This window comes from Narcine bancroftii, chromosome 10, assembly GCF_036971445.1.
Source record: "Narcine bancroftii isolate sNarBan1 chromosome 10, sNarBan1.hap1, whole genome shotgun sequence".
Classification (NCBI taxonomy): Eukaryota; Metazoa; Chordata; class Chondrichthyes; order Torpediniformes; family Narcinidae; genus Narcine; species Narcine bancroftii.
The window spans coordinates 55,719,155-55,732,225 of record NC_091478.1 but is presented as its reverse complement, the minus strand read 5'-3'; the positions used below and the strand labels follow the sequence as shown (position 1 = coordinate 55,732,225).

Below are 13,071 nucleotides of genomic sequence, written 5' to 3'. Positions count from 1 at the left end.
CAAATCTTCCTTATCTGTTAAATGAGTTTCCAGTAAAAAAGCCACATCAACTTTTAATTTTTTTTAAGTAAGCAAGTACTTTTTTACGCTTAATAGGATTATTTAAACCCTGAACATTAAGAGAAGTGAACTTTAACTTAGACATTTCTTACAACGCAAACAAACAAAAACAAAAAAAGAAAAAAAAAGAAAAAAAAACAAGAGGGAAAAAAACCCTCCCCTTATCCCCTCTTAAAACTACAAGAAAAAAAAATTAATTTTTCTTTAAAAAGAAATAATAAAAAAAACTTCACTCCTAAATCCAAAAATTAGTAAAAAAAAAACAGGTAAGAGGTTACAACTACCTCCTCCTGTCTTAACCGCACAATGTGGTAACTCCCACAAAATATTGGGTGTGAGATAACTCACACGTAGCTGACAACTTCTGGAAAATAATGCCCACCCAGCTCCCTCTCCCAACTCCCATTTCACATTAAACCATCATCATTATCTAAAATCTTCTCAGAATTTTTTTTTAATCAACTTTGTCACTCTGACCACCATTGCTTCCATTTCTTCTTGAAATTCAACTCCCATCTTGCATCTCCACTCTCTTTGGAGACCGTGGGAGACTACGTCGTTCCTGAAATCGCGTAATTGGTAACGATTGAGCAAATTCCATAGCTTCCTTAGGGTTATCAAAAAATTTTGGTTGATATCCATCTTGAAAAATCTTCAATACTGCAGGGTATCTAAATGTTGCTTTATATCCTTTTTTCCATAGCACTTCTTTCACAGGATTAAATTCACGTCGTTGAGACATAACTTCTTGACTTAAGTCCGGATTTAAAAAAACACGATTATTCTGAACCATCAAAGGAGATCTATTTTGTTGCGCATTTCTAATAGCCACACGCAAAATTGTCTCTCTATCATAATAGTTTAAACAACGAACCAGAACAGGTCTTGGATTCTGTCTTGGAAAAGGCTTTCTTCTCAAAGCTCTATGAGCACGTTCCAATATTAAGCCCTCCGGGAACTTATCTTCTCCTAACACTTGTGGAATCCATTCGGTAAAAAATTTTCTTGGATCTGGTCCTTCTATATCTTCTGGCAAAGCAACAATTTTTACGTTGTTCCGTCTAGACTGATTCTCCAAATAGTCAACCTTTTTCGCTAAATTTTTATTCTGGATTTGTAAAGTTTCAATTGTTTTATTTACGTCTTGTAATTGATCTTGTACCTCGACTATACCTTGGTCACAAACATCAAGTCTTTCATTCGTTTCAAGCTTAAAAGCTCCATAATCAACCTTCTGTTGAGTATTAATATCCACCAAGGTATTAAGCTTAGTGTTAACTTGAACTAAAGATTTACCTATCTCTTTTATTGAAGAAGATAACTTAAATTCAAGATTCTTAATAAGCATATCAACTGGAATAGATTCAGGTACAATAAGATCCTGCTGTTTCTGAATAACCAAAGGGTCTTCCATTCCTTCCCTTAGTTTAACTGCTTTTCCTGCAGTATGACTACGTGTAGAAACCCCTGCCACAACTTCCTCAGCAGTATCAGAGGACTGATAGTCAGAGTTGTCCTTAACCCATATTATATCAAGAGCCTTCGTTACATCAAAATCTATTGAATAACTGGTGGTGCATTTCGCAGCGCCACCGCTACATCGATTGGTGGACGTCTCTTTAAAGTCGGGTCTTCAGCTGGCGGTGTCCCAGCTGTTCCAACTATCAAAGGTTCAGTGACAGCGCTCATAGCGGGCGTTGATTGAAGTACACGCGTCTTGCTAGCCCTTTGTTCCAAAGGCTGCCAGGCGCCATCTTTAAAGAGCCCTACCGGTAAAAAGCAGAGCTCCGTTACCGAGTCTTGCACTTCTTCTCCTGGATCCATTCCACGCTGAGTCCTGGCTTCTTGTAAACAGGTAGGCTCAGATAACTTCGGGAAATACAGTTTCTTAACAATCTGTTGCCGTTTTTTTTTACTTTTTTTAACAATTGTACCATTAGGAGCTAATTCAAAACTTCTAACTATTTATAAACTTTTTAAAAAGTTTTAATGGGCACTTATAGACAAAACAATAACAAAGTGTCAGGAGAGGACTGGAAGGCACATCTATTCCTTACGCCATCTTGCCACGCCCCTGTGTTAAATACAATTGATGTAAAAAAATTGTAATTAACCATTGCATAATGAACATTTATCAATCTAGTAACACTATCATGACAGATATCTAACCAATAATCCTCAGAAAAAGTAAAGTTGATATCCCTTTCCCATTTAATCTTAGATCTATTCCATCCCTTTTTTTCCATACTTTCCTGTAATATTTGGTACATCAATGAAATATATCTCTTCTTTGCTGCAATCACAAGATTCAAATTTAGTCAATTTAGGTAAAATCATATTTCTACCAAATATTTGTTTTACTAGGGATCAAAGTTGATAATAAACAAATAAAGAATTCTCATTAATATCAAAATCTTCCCTCATTTGATTAAAGGATAAAAATTGACCTTCTTTAAAACAATCCCCCAAGTTTTTTATACCTTTAGATTTTCAATGTAATAAACATTGATTATACATTGAAAAAGGAATAAGTTGGTTATTATATAATGGTGTTAAAGTCAATAATTTACCTTTAGAACCTATCATTCTATTTTTACTCATCCATAACTTAATTAAATGTTTTAGTATAGGCACATTATATTGTTGTAATAAATTTAAATTCCACCGAAACAAAAATTGATGTATTTCAAATTCAGAAATATTCGCCATCTCAATTTTAGCCCAACTAGGGGGCTGTTCCAAATCCATTAATAAACTAATAAATTTAAATTGAGCTGCCTCATAACAATTTTGAAAATGTGGTAAGCATAATCCCTCTAATGCATATTTCCAGGTTAGCTTATTCAAAGCTACTCTCGGAAATTTACCCTTCCATAAAAATTCCCTAACCATTTTATTTAAATCTCAAAAAAAAATTCTTACTAAGTAAACACGGAATTGACTGAAACAAATATTGTATATGTGGAAAGTTATTAATTTTGATTGTATTTATTCTTCCAATTAAATTTATAGAAATATCCTTCCACTAAATCAAATCAGTTTTGATCTTTCTCATTAACGGTACATAATTTAATTTATATAAAGATTGATAATCAACATCCACATTTATACCCAAATATTTAATTCGATCAGTCCACTTCAAATTAATAATTAATAATTAAAAACTTCACTTTTTTCCCAGTTAACTTTATATCCAGACAAAGATCCATATTGTGTTAAACATTCCTTCAAATGTAAAAGTGACTGAGCTGGATTTGTTAAATACACCAATACATCATCAGCAAATAGATTAATTTTATACTCCTCATCTAAAACTCTCTAACCTTGTATCTGTGTATTTTGTCGTATCAACTGTGCTAAAGGTTCAATTACTAACGCAAAACTGGAGACAAAGGACAACCTTGTCGAGTTGAACGAGTTAATTTAAAAGGTTCTGAGATCTGACCATTTGTCAATACCCTGGATATTGATTTATTGTATAAAACTTTAATCCAACCAATAAAAGGACCAAACTTAAATTTCTCTAAGACGTTAAATAAAAAGTTCCAATCAACTCTGTCAAAAGCCTTTTCTGCATCAAGAGATGTCACCATCGGATGGTCAGGGCACTGTCGATGTTTATTAATCAAATTAATCACTTGAAGAATATTATCTGAAGCATACCTATTCTTTATAAAACCTGTTTGATCAACATGTATCAACTTAGCTAAAGTATTAGCGAATCGATTGGCTAAATTTTTACCTATTATTTTATAGTCTACATTCAACAAAGAAATTGGTCTATATGAAGACACCTTCAATGGATCTCTATCCTTCTTAGGAATTACAGTAATAAAGGCACTAGAGCATGATTCAGGTAAATCATAATGTTCCTTAATCTGTCGTAACACATCACAGGTAGATGAACATTCCTCAGATGAAACCACCGATCCATATAATTTCAATGGGAGATCTTTCCTCTGTGCACAGGCATAGCCTTCTGCGTGTATATGCCTGGGAGATCACAATAGTCATTGCTGTCCGGTCCAGTGACCTCTAGGCCTGAAACAATGCTGGTTTTAATAATCTTCCTTTGACCCAAAGTTCTCAGTAGAATCCTTGACCTTCTTCCCTGAAGATTAAGCTTATTCATTAGCCCCACTGTGCAAAATGATACCTGGGTCAAGAAATGTGCAAGAATGCACTGTTGCATTCCCCTACCTGGCCTTGACTCATACAGGCACTATTGAGAGTTTGCAGTCATCTTTACTGCCCCCAGTAAGACCACTTGTCAGGACAGAGGCTACAGTTGTTTCCTGCTGCTTCCTTTATTTCTGCTTGCTCCTTTTCCATTTCCTTCTTTCCTTGGTGGATATGCATTTTTCTGCTTTAAAGCACATATGTTGCAGCTGAGTCACACCCTGTAAATTTTGCTGATGTGTCCTATGCACAGACAGCCAAGACATACTCCCTTTTCTTTAAGGAAATGATTTTCTCCCTATGTGCCCCCTTTACCAACTGTGGACCAAGGGAGCAGTGCCTGCCATTTCCTATATCCTCTCTCTATACGTGTCACACCCAATTTGTGTACCTGTTCATCACAGGAATGGGGTAAGGAAGTTGCCCAGTACATGAAATGAGCAGATACACAAATCAGGGGTGACATGAAAATATGAAAAGGGTTTCTTATAATGTCAAGCACTAAATCAAGATGAAAGAAATATATGAGCTCCATAGAAATATAGTGATAGTTAAGACTAACAAGATTATAGCCTATCATTACATTTCAGTGTATAACTAGTACAATAAAACATATCATTCCAAATTTAATAATATAACCAAGTATTGCACTGCTGTCCTCACTAATTCTCTGCAGTGGTCTGGTAGATTAATTCCAGTGAGGAAAGGATTCTCTAATCCCCAAAATGTGTCATGTCTCTGGCCCTTGCTTTCTCAGGTTTCTCCTTGTTTCTCTCTTTCTGTACATACCTTGAGTTTGTCCAATCTCCCCACCACAAGTTTCTCTCTCTCTCTCTGTCCTGCTTATTCTTTCTCTCTGTGGGGATTGCCGCTTGGAACTCTGTTTTGTTTTGTTCCTTCCTCTTGCTTTCCTGGTCATTCTTTCTCCACCCAAACCGTCAGGTCACAACTCTCATTGTTCCTATTCCATGTCTCTCACTTTCTTTCCTGCGTCTCTTGCATCTATCTAGGCCAGATCACCCTCCAACCTGGATTTGTTCCTCTCTCACATTCCCTTTGTTCATTCTTCCCCTCCCCCAACACCTAATTTGGGTCTCTCTAGAAATCTCCCTCTCCCTGTCTATCCTAGGTCCCTCTCTATCACTCTCTCTGTCCCAAAGCTCACACTATCCATATCCTGTGTCCAATTCCATCCCATTAATCTCCCTCTGATCTCCTCTAACCCAAGTCTTACACTATTCAAGGTCTGTGATTCTATCTCCCCAGTTTCCCTCTATCCCAAGACTCTCTCTTTCTATCTCATATTTCTCTCTCCTGGGCTTCCTCTCTGTCCTACATAACTCTATCCCACGTCTCCTCTCTCACTGTCCCTAACCTCCTTGTTGATTTATCTTTCTCACTACCCCGGGTCTCTCCTGGATCTTCTTATCACTCAGTACTTTTTCTCGCAGGTCTTTTTCTATCTCTCCCTCTCAATCTTGAGTCAATCTCCCAGGTTTCTGCCCACCCCCCCCCTACACACCCCCCAATTCACAAACACAAATAAATCTAAAATCTTTCTCAATTTCAACTCTATTCCAAGTCTCTATCTCTCTATCCTGTACTTCTATCTATCCTACGCTTCTCTCTCTCTCTCTCCCCCCTCCCTATCAAGTGCCTTCCCCACCTACCCCCATCCCATGTCTCTCCCTTTTTCCTAGGTCTTTTTCTCTTTAAACTCACCGATCCAACTTTGACTCCACCCAAAGGCCCTTCCTCTTCGACAAGTGCCGAGAAATAAAAAATATAATTCGACTTGAGGGCTCATTTTGAATGGAGCATCTGTTATCAGTTTGATCCATCCTGTAAGTGGCGAGCACAGCTGAATTAATAGAAGCAGACAAGACGGGATATCAGAGCCTCCGCTGCCAGGATCTTACCATGTGGCCCCAACCAGATGGCGATGTCCATCTCCATTTAAGTATTGCAAGATTTAGCGGGACCACGGTGTCCTCGCTCACACACTTTGGAGTACAGGGGTAGTAGAGAATATCCACCAATCATTCCCTCAACTGCAGTCTGGCTTCACCACCATCCCTGATTTACTAATGCCTGGGTGCCAATGGAAAGTTGGGGAGCAGCCAGCATTCTGACTTAAATTCTAAAACTTGTTGAGAGGAATATTCTCTCAAATCTATAATCACATCTCCCTCATTCAAGAAGTTGATCCTTTTATTTACAGAAGTGCCGGAGAGCAGCATTGTACCCAGCTCCAAGCAAGTCCACCTCCACAGAACAAACAGCTCTTCACAGCAGGCAAACTCTCCTTTTCCTTAGTTCTGCCATCATTTTCCTTATCTGCAACTGTCACAGAGGTGGCAAAGGTACAGTACATTTTTATTCTTGGATGAGGCTGGAATTCAGACCTCCCCACCCTTTGCTTACTGTTGGACTGGAGTGTCACAAGAGCTGTGATGAAAGATTGGATTTGAGCTTATAGGCATATCTAGGGTATGGCAGCTAGGGTACATGCCCTGGGTGTCATTTGCAGGGGGGAGCCCCCGCCCAATAACTGAATCATTCAAGGAAATACATCATATCCTTAAAGGTAGCTCTTTCATTGCTTTCTGCCTGGAACTTACAGGTCACAGTTCTCCATCAATCCCTCAGCCAATAGGGCAACTTCCTTATTAGCATATTAGCAGCCATGTCAAGCTCAAGCATGTAGTTGATAAATTCCATGACATTACAACATCCTCTTAGAGCCTTTGTGTCATCCAGTTTTATTGATGACCATGAAAGAGCCTTCTCCATATAAGCTGTAGCAATTTATGCTCATTGCCAAAATGCTCCTGAGTAAAGACTTAACCTTCATGAATCCTCTGTCCAAGGTCATATGTAGCCAATTCCCTGGGCTGTCCTCCTGTGTACTGTTCCAGATAATAGACAATCTCTGGGGTTTTTATTCTTGCTTTCAATATTATGTTCAAAGAATTTAATGAACGCTTGGTACTCAAGTGGGTCACATTCAAACGTGAATCTCCTTCTAGGGTGTGGAAGAGAGACAATGCAGCTGGACCAATAATGCAGTGATTTCATTTTGCCTTTATGGCTCTGAATACATTACTCTGTTCACTGTTGTTTGTAGCAGATAATGGAGATGTGCATGTTCATCTGGATTCCTGATGCTTGACTGGAGTGTCACAGGAGCTGTGATGAAAGATTGGATTTGAGCTCATAGGCATATCTAGGGTATGGCAGCTAGGGCACATGCCCTAGGCGTCACTTGCAGGGGGCACCACTGTCCTCACCCTGCCTGCCCAATAACCGAGTCCCAAGCCCAACACATTCTCCATCCCACTTGAATGTCCTGGAGCGCTGCTCCGGCACCTCAGCGGGTCACTCCAGGCTGGCATCTCATTGCGCAGCATCAGGGCCGTGGACTCTGGAGCATTCTAGCACCTCATGGTGGCGGCTGCTCAATGTGGGTTCAATGGGCAAAATGGTCGTCTTCCTTACCCATAATCCCCCACGCAGTTGGAACCGCCCTGCCAGTGCCAGCATCAGGAAAATGCAGAGCGGTTCCAGCTGCATGGGGGATTATGGGTAAGGAAAATGGCCATTTTGCCTGCAGAGGCTGCAGTTTCCATCTGGGAACAGCAGGTAATAACCACACAGCTTGGGTCGCCTCAACCCAGGCTGGAGCCTGGAGCATACCACATCTTGGTGACTGGCAATAATAAATCTCAACATGGTGTGGCATGGTTCACAATTAAGGGTTCTGTAAGTGGGGGGGGGGGCCTTCTGCCTCCTCTTCTCCCCACTGCCATTTGACGCTAACACCTGCCACATCTGGCGCTCGCTGGCCAGAGACACCAGTTTGGCTGTGGCCATGATCCACCTGCTGCCCAACTCCTTGAATGAGCCTGGAGGCTGAACCCAGAAGCCAGAGCTCCGCCGACCCATGGGGCCGCCATCTCCCGGCCCTGGAGACCTGAGCATTGACTGTGACCGGAAGGAGATGCTGTCCAACCAGGAGTGCACGTAGCCATCATTGGCCTCTACCTGCAGCTCTTCTGCGCTCTGATGCTGAAGCTCAAAGCCAGCATCCGGTCACAACCCAAGGGGTGCAGTGTGCCAGACATCCAAGTCAGCCAAGTGGTGCTGCTGTCCCACTACCCTGAGCACTACCATGAAGGGGTGGCCGCTCTGGCTGGAGCAGTGTCCTCTCACACCGGAGCCCACCTGACCTTGATTGTCCACCTTGTGTACAGCCTTCTGCCCAGCTTGGCCACTGGCTCCAAGCATCTGATGTTGGCCACCTTTCTGGCCGAGCTCCTGGACCACCCTGTCACCTCTGACCTCCACCTGACTGACAGGCTGGCCGAGAGCCTCCTGAACGGTGCACATCAAATTACCGCACAGCCCTGTCAGAATTTCACCCCCCCCCCCACCCCCGCTAACCTAGGGCACAAAACAGTCTGGTCCAGCCTTACTAAAGCTCAGCCTAGAGGTCAGGTGAGAGTTAATCCACTGGTTCACTTCTAATAAATTACCTCCATTCGTAATCAATATTTTCAATCCAATATTCACCATTAGGAGCTTTTAAACCCTCTGTAATGATCTGCAAACCGAGTCGCTACCTGGCTCACAAAATGGCCGGTGAACACGACAATCACGAAGGCCCCACGTGACCTCCCGCACGGCAAGAAACAGTGGGAATGCCGGCCAGTTGGAGGCCAGTGCTGGGATGATGTCACTCCTGTTATCAAGAGGCAGGGAGTGAATATAAACAGAACTGGCAGAGCAATAAATCAGTGTTCGACCTCCACTCGACTGTGTGTGTCATTCTTAGTCCACATAGTGCGCACGCTACACTGGTGACCCCAATAGGTCCAACCGTCAGTTGGACCCGAATAGAACACAGCAGGAAGGGTCGTCAATTTCCTATGGCAGCCTCTGAAGCAAGGCAAATATGGCACTCTCAAAGAGCTACTAACCCGCAACTTCGGGCTATAACAGCACGAGCACGCCACCCATCCGCTGCACTTAGATGGTTTGGGGTCAGGGCCCCATCCGCCCTCATGAGCAAGATGTTTGCATTCGCTGAGGGGCACAAGCCATGCTGGCTCTTTGAGCAGATTTTCATGGAGGAGCTGCCCGAGGATATCCAACTTTTGCTCATCAACGAGGACTTCAGCAACCCGAAGAGTCCCAGCCCAGGGACGTGCTCCAGAAAGCGAAGAGAGTAAACGGCGCCTCAGTGGAACAGACCACCATGCCCCGACCCCAGCCGGCAACAAGGCCACAGCAGAGAGGCAAGTGGTTGATTTATTCAGGCATTATCATAACCAGTTTACCTATCTCGGCTGCACCATTTCATCGGATGCAAGGATCGACAACGAGATAGACAACAGACTCGCCAAGGCAAATAGCGCCTTTGGAAGATTACACAAAAGAGTCTGGAAAAACAACCAACTGAAAAACCTCACAAAGATTAGCGTATACAGAGCCGTTGTCATACCCACACTCCTGTTCGGCTCCGAATCATGGGTCCTCTACCGGCTTCACCTTCGGCTCCTAGAACGCTTCCATCAGCGTTGTCTCCGCTCCATCCTCAACATTCATTGGAGCGACTTCATCCCTAGCATCGAAGTACTCGAGATGGCAGAGGCCGACAGCATCGAATCCACGCTGCTGAAGATCCAACTGCGCTGGGTAGGTCACGTCTCCAGAATGGAGGACCATCGCCTTCCCAATATCGTGTTATATGGTGAGCTCTCCACTGGCCACCGTGACAGAGGTGCACCAAAGAAGAGGTACAAGGACTGCCTAAAGAAATCTCTTGGTGCCTGCCACATTGACCACCGCCAGTGGGCTGATATCGCCTCAAACCGTGCATCTTGGCGCCTCATAGTTCGGTGGGCAGCAACCTCCTTTGAAGAAGACCGCAGAGCCCACCTCACTGACAAAAGACAAAGGAGGAAAAACCCAACACCCAACCCCAACCAACCAATTTTCCCCTGCAACCGTGTCTGCCTGTCCCGCGTCGGACTTGTCAGTCACAAACGAGCCTGCAGCTGACGTGGACATTTTACCCCTCCATAAATCTTCGTCCGCGAAGCCAAGCCAAAGAAGAAAGATCATCAAATCCCAGTGCACCCCAAGGACATAACCAAAACCACCATAATCAGCCCCTTCAGCCTATTCGAATTCATGAAGATGCCCTTTGGGCTTTTAAGAACACTGCTCAGACTTTTCAATGGCTGATGCACTCGGTGGGCTGGGACCACCCATTCACATTCATCTACCTGGACGATACCCTTATTGCCAACTTCAACCAAAGCACACGGCCCACCTCAGACAACTATTCACCCGCCTGCAGGGGTTCAGGTTGACCATCAACCCCGCCAAGTGTCAGTTCGAGCTGACTTCCTGGGGCATCGGATCAACAGGTACAGGCGAAACCACTGCTCGAGAAGGTAGAGGCCATTCAGCAGTTCATGAAACCTCGCACCATGAAGGGCTGAAGGAGCTCATCGATATGATTAACTTCTACCATTGATTTATACCGGCAGCAGCTCTGATCATGCATCCCCTGTTTGCACTTATGGCAGGGAACAATAGTCATCCTGGGATGGGGAGGCCGCAGAGGTATTCCAGAAGGTGAATGATGATCTGGGTAATGCCTGGTTCACCCCAGGTCGGAGGCGCCAACCCCCCTCACAGTGGTCAGCTCCAGCACAGTGGTCAGCGGAATTCTTTTATACATTTCATGAAGAATCCTTTTATACATTTCCGAATTCACCATGGACATCCAGCACATCGCCTGCAAGAACAACATGGTGGCCAATGCACTCTTCTGTCCCATCATTGAATCCGTCCATGTACTATGCTAGGGCATAAACTATTCAGTCCTAGCCAAGGCACATGACAACCCTGAGATCCCGGCGTACAGGATGGCTCTTTCCAGGCTGCAGCTGAAGTATGTTCCTCTGCGACTCTCTACCAGCAAACCCCATCCCATTGTGCCAGCAGCATGGAGACGGAAAGTCTTCGACGCGGTGCACAACTTCGCACATCCGACCATCAGAATTACAGTAAAGATGGTGGCCAGCAGGTTCGTCTGGCATAACCTCCGCAAGCAGGTCAGTCATTGTGCCAAGACCTGTACATTCTGCCAAGTGTTCAATGTGCAAACTCACACTAAAGTACCTCTCCAGACTTTCAAGGCAGCGCAGCATAGGTTCAGCTACATCCACGTCGACATCGTGGGGCACTACCGGTTTCCCTTGGGGATAGATACCTCCTCACCATGGTTGACCACTACACGAGGTGACTGGAGGCAGTTCTGATGGGTGACATAAGCACTGTGCCAGGGCACTAATCAACACCTGTATGTCCAAGTTCGGAGTCTCAGAACATCTCACCTCCCACAGGGGTGCAGTTTACCTCGGGGCTCTGGGTGATCTGTAGGGAACCCAACTCCACCATAACACAGCATATCACCTGCAGGCCAAAAGATTGGTGGAGCAGTTCCATAGACACAAAAGCAGCCCTGATGCTGGAGTCCCAACTGGGTGGATGAATTGCCTTCTGGGGCCGCTGCCAAGGATCCAGGCTCCCCCACGGTTGCACTGAAACAGCTGAGAGAAAGACTGGATACCTTAGCCCCTCCACACAGATAAATCAATCATCCCCAAGGATTTGCACACCTGTGAATATGTTTTTGTGCAACGGGGAGTGCACCAGGCACCTCTCCAATGACCATACAAGCGGCCATATAGAGTTTCAGGCATAATGGATTGATATGTGAATTGGATTTTGCCGGCAAACAGGAAACCTTGACCCTCTACTGCTTGAAACAGGCCCCTGTAGACATTAGGGAGCCAGTCGAGAAACAGACCCCGCAACGCAGAGGTAGACTGCTTAAAATGACAATGGACACACATTGCCAGTTCTTTGGGGGGGGGGGAAAGAGTCGTGTAGCAGCCGTGAACCAAGTCGTGACCCGGCTCACAAAAATGGCTGTTGAGCGTAGCGATCACAAAGGCCCCATAGGGACCAACAGCCATTATCCCGCATGAACTCAGGGATGGTGGGAAACAGTGGGCAATAGTGGGAACCCCAGTTGGTCAGGGGCCAGCAATGCATTGACATCATTGCTGTCATCAGAGAGAAGGAGTGAATATAAAGAGCTGGCAGAGCAAGAAATCCGTCTTCAACCTTGATTCGACTGTGTGTCATTCTCACTCCGCACTTGGCCTTGCGTGCACACTCCACCTCCATATTTACTCTGCTGATATCGACTGCTACTCACTATGCAGACTGTGGGTTATTTTCTTCTGCACGGCAGAACTTGGCTGTTTCTTCCACTCCTGGTACCACGTGATGTTTCCTTTATTACCAATAAAGAAATTTGGGTTCATTTTAAAACAACTGGATTAACTAAGCAAACAGGATGAAGGACAGAACATACACATGCCCACCCTCATGTGGAGGCCCCCATCTTGAGTGTCCCCGTGATACAACTTTCCCAAGATGCAACACTCCGCCTCTCAGCGCCTCCTGCTGGTAGCACTCGATCATTACACCGCTGTCTTTCTCCAGTACTTTGGTATATTGCATTCAGCACCAACGTCTTGTTTAAATTCCTAAAACTGGGCCCGTTCTTTACCCGGAAGGAACAGCAGTTGCTGCACAGGCTACAAGTGAGCGGGTGTGTAGGCCTTCGCCTCCAGATCCTGTCGCCAAGATCACTGCCGCAGGAGGAATTGAATGGCAATTCGGACACACGTACACCCCGTAGTCACGTGGCCTTGCGCCTCTTGTTGCATCAGCCTGAACACAGGC

At 44.4% G+C, this 13,071-nt stretch overlaps 1 long non-coding RNA gene across 1 annotated transcript; it reads right to left on the bottom strand.

Annotated features, from left to right (window-relative positions):
- Positions 1-2,024: 2,024 nt before the first annotated feature.
- Positions 2,025-13,051, bottom strand: LOC138744585 (uncharacterized). Its single transcript, XR_011345633.1, has 3 exons — positions 12,539-13,051; positions 5,962-6,081; positions 2,025-2,134 (listed from the first exon to the last, which is right to left on the bottom strand). It is a non-coding gene; the product is annotated as an uncharacterized lncRNA (long non-coding RNA).
- Between the last annotated feature and the right edge of the window lie 20 nt (positions 13,052-13,071).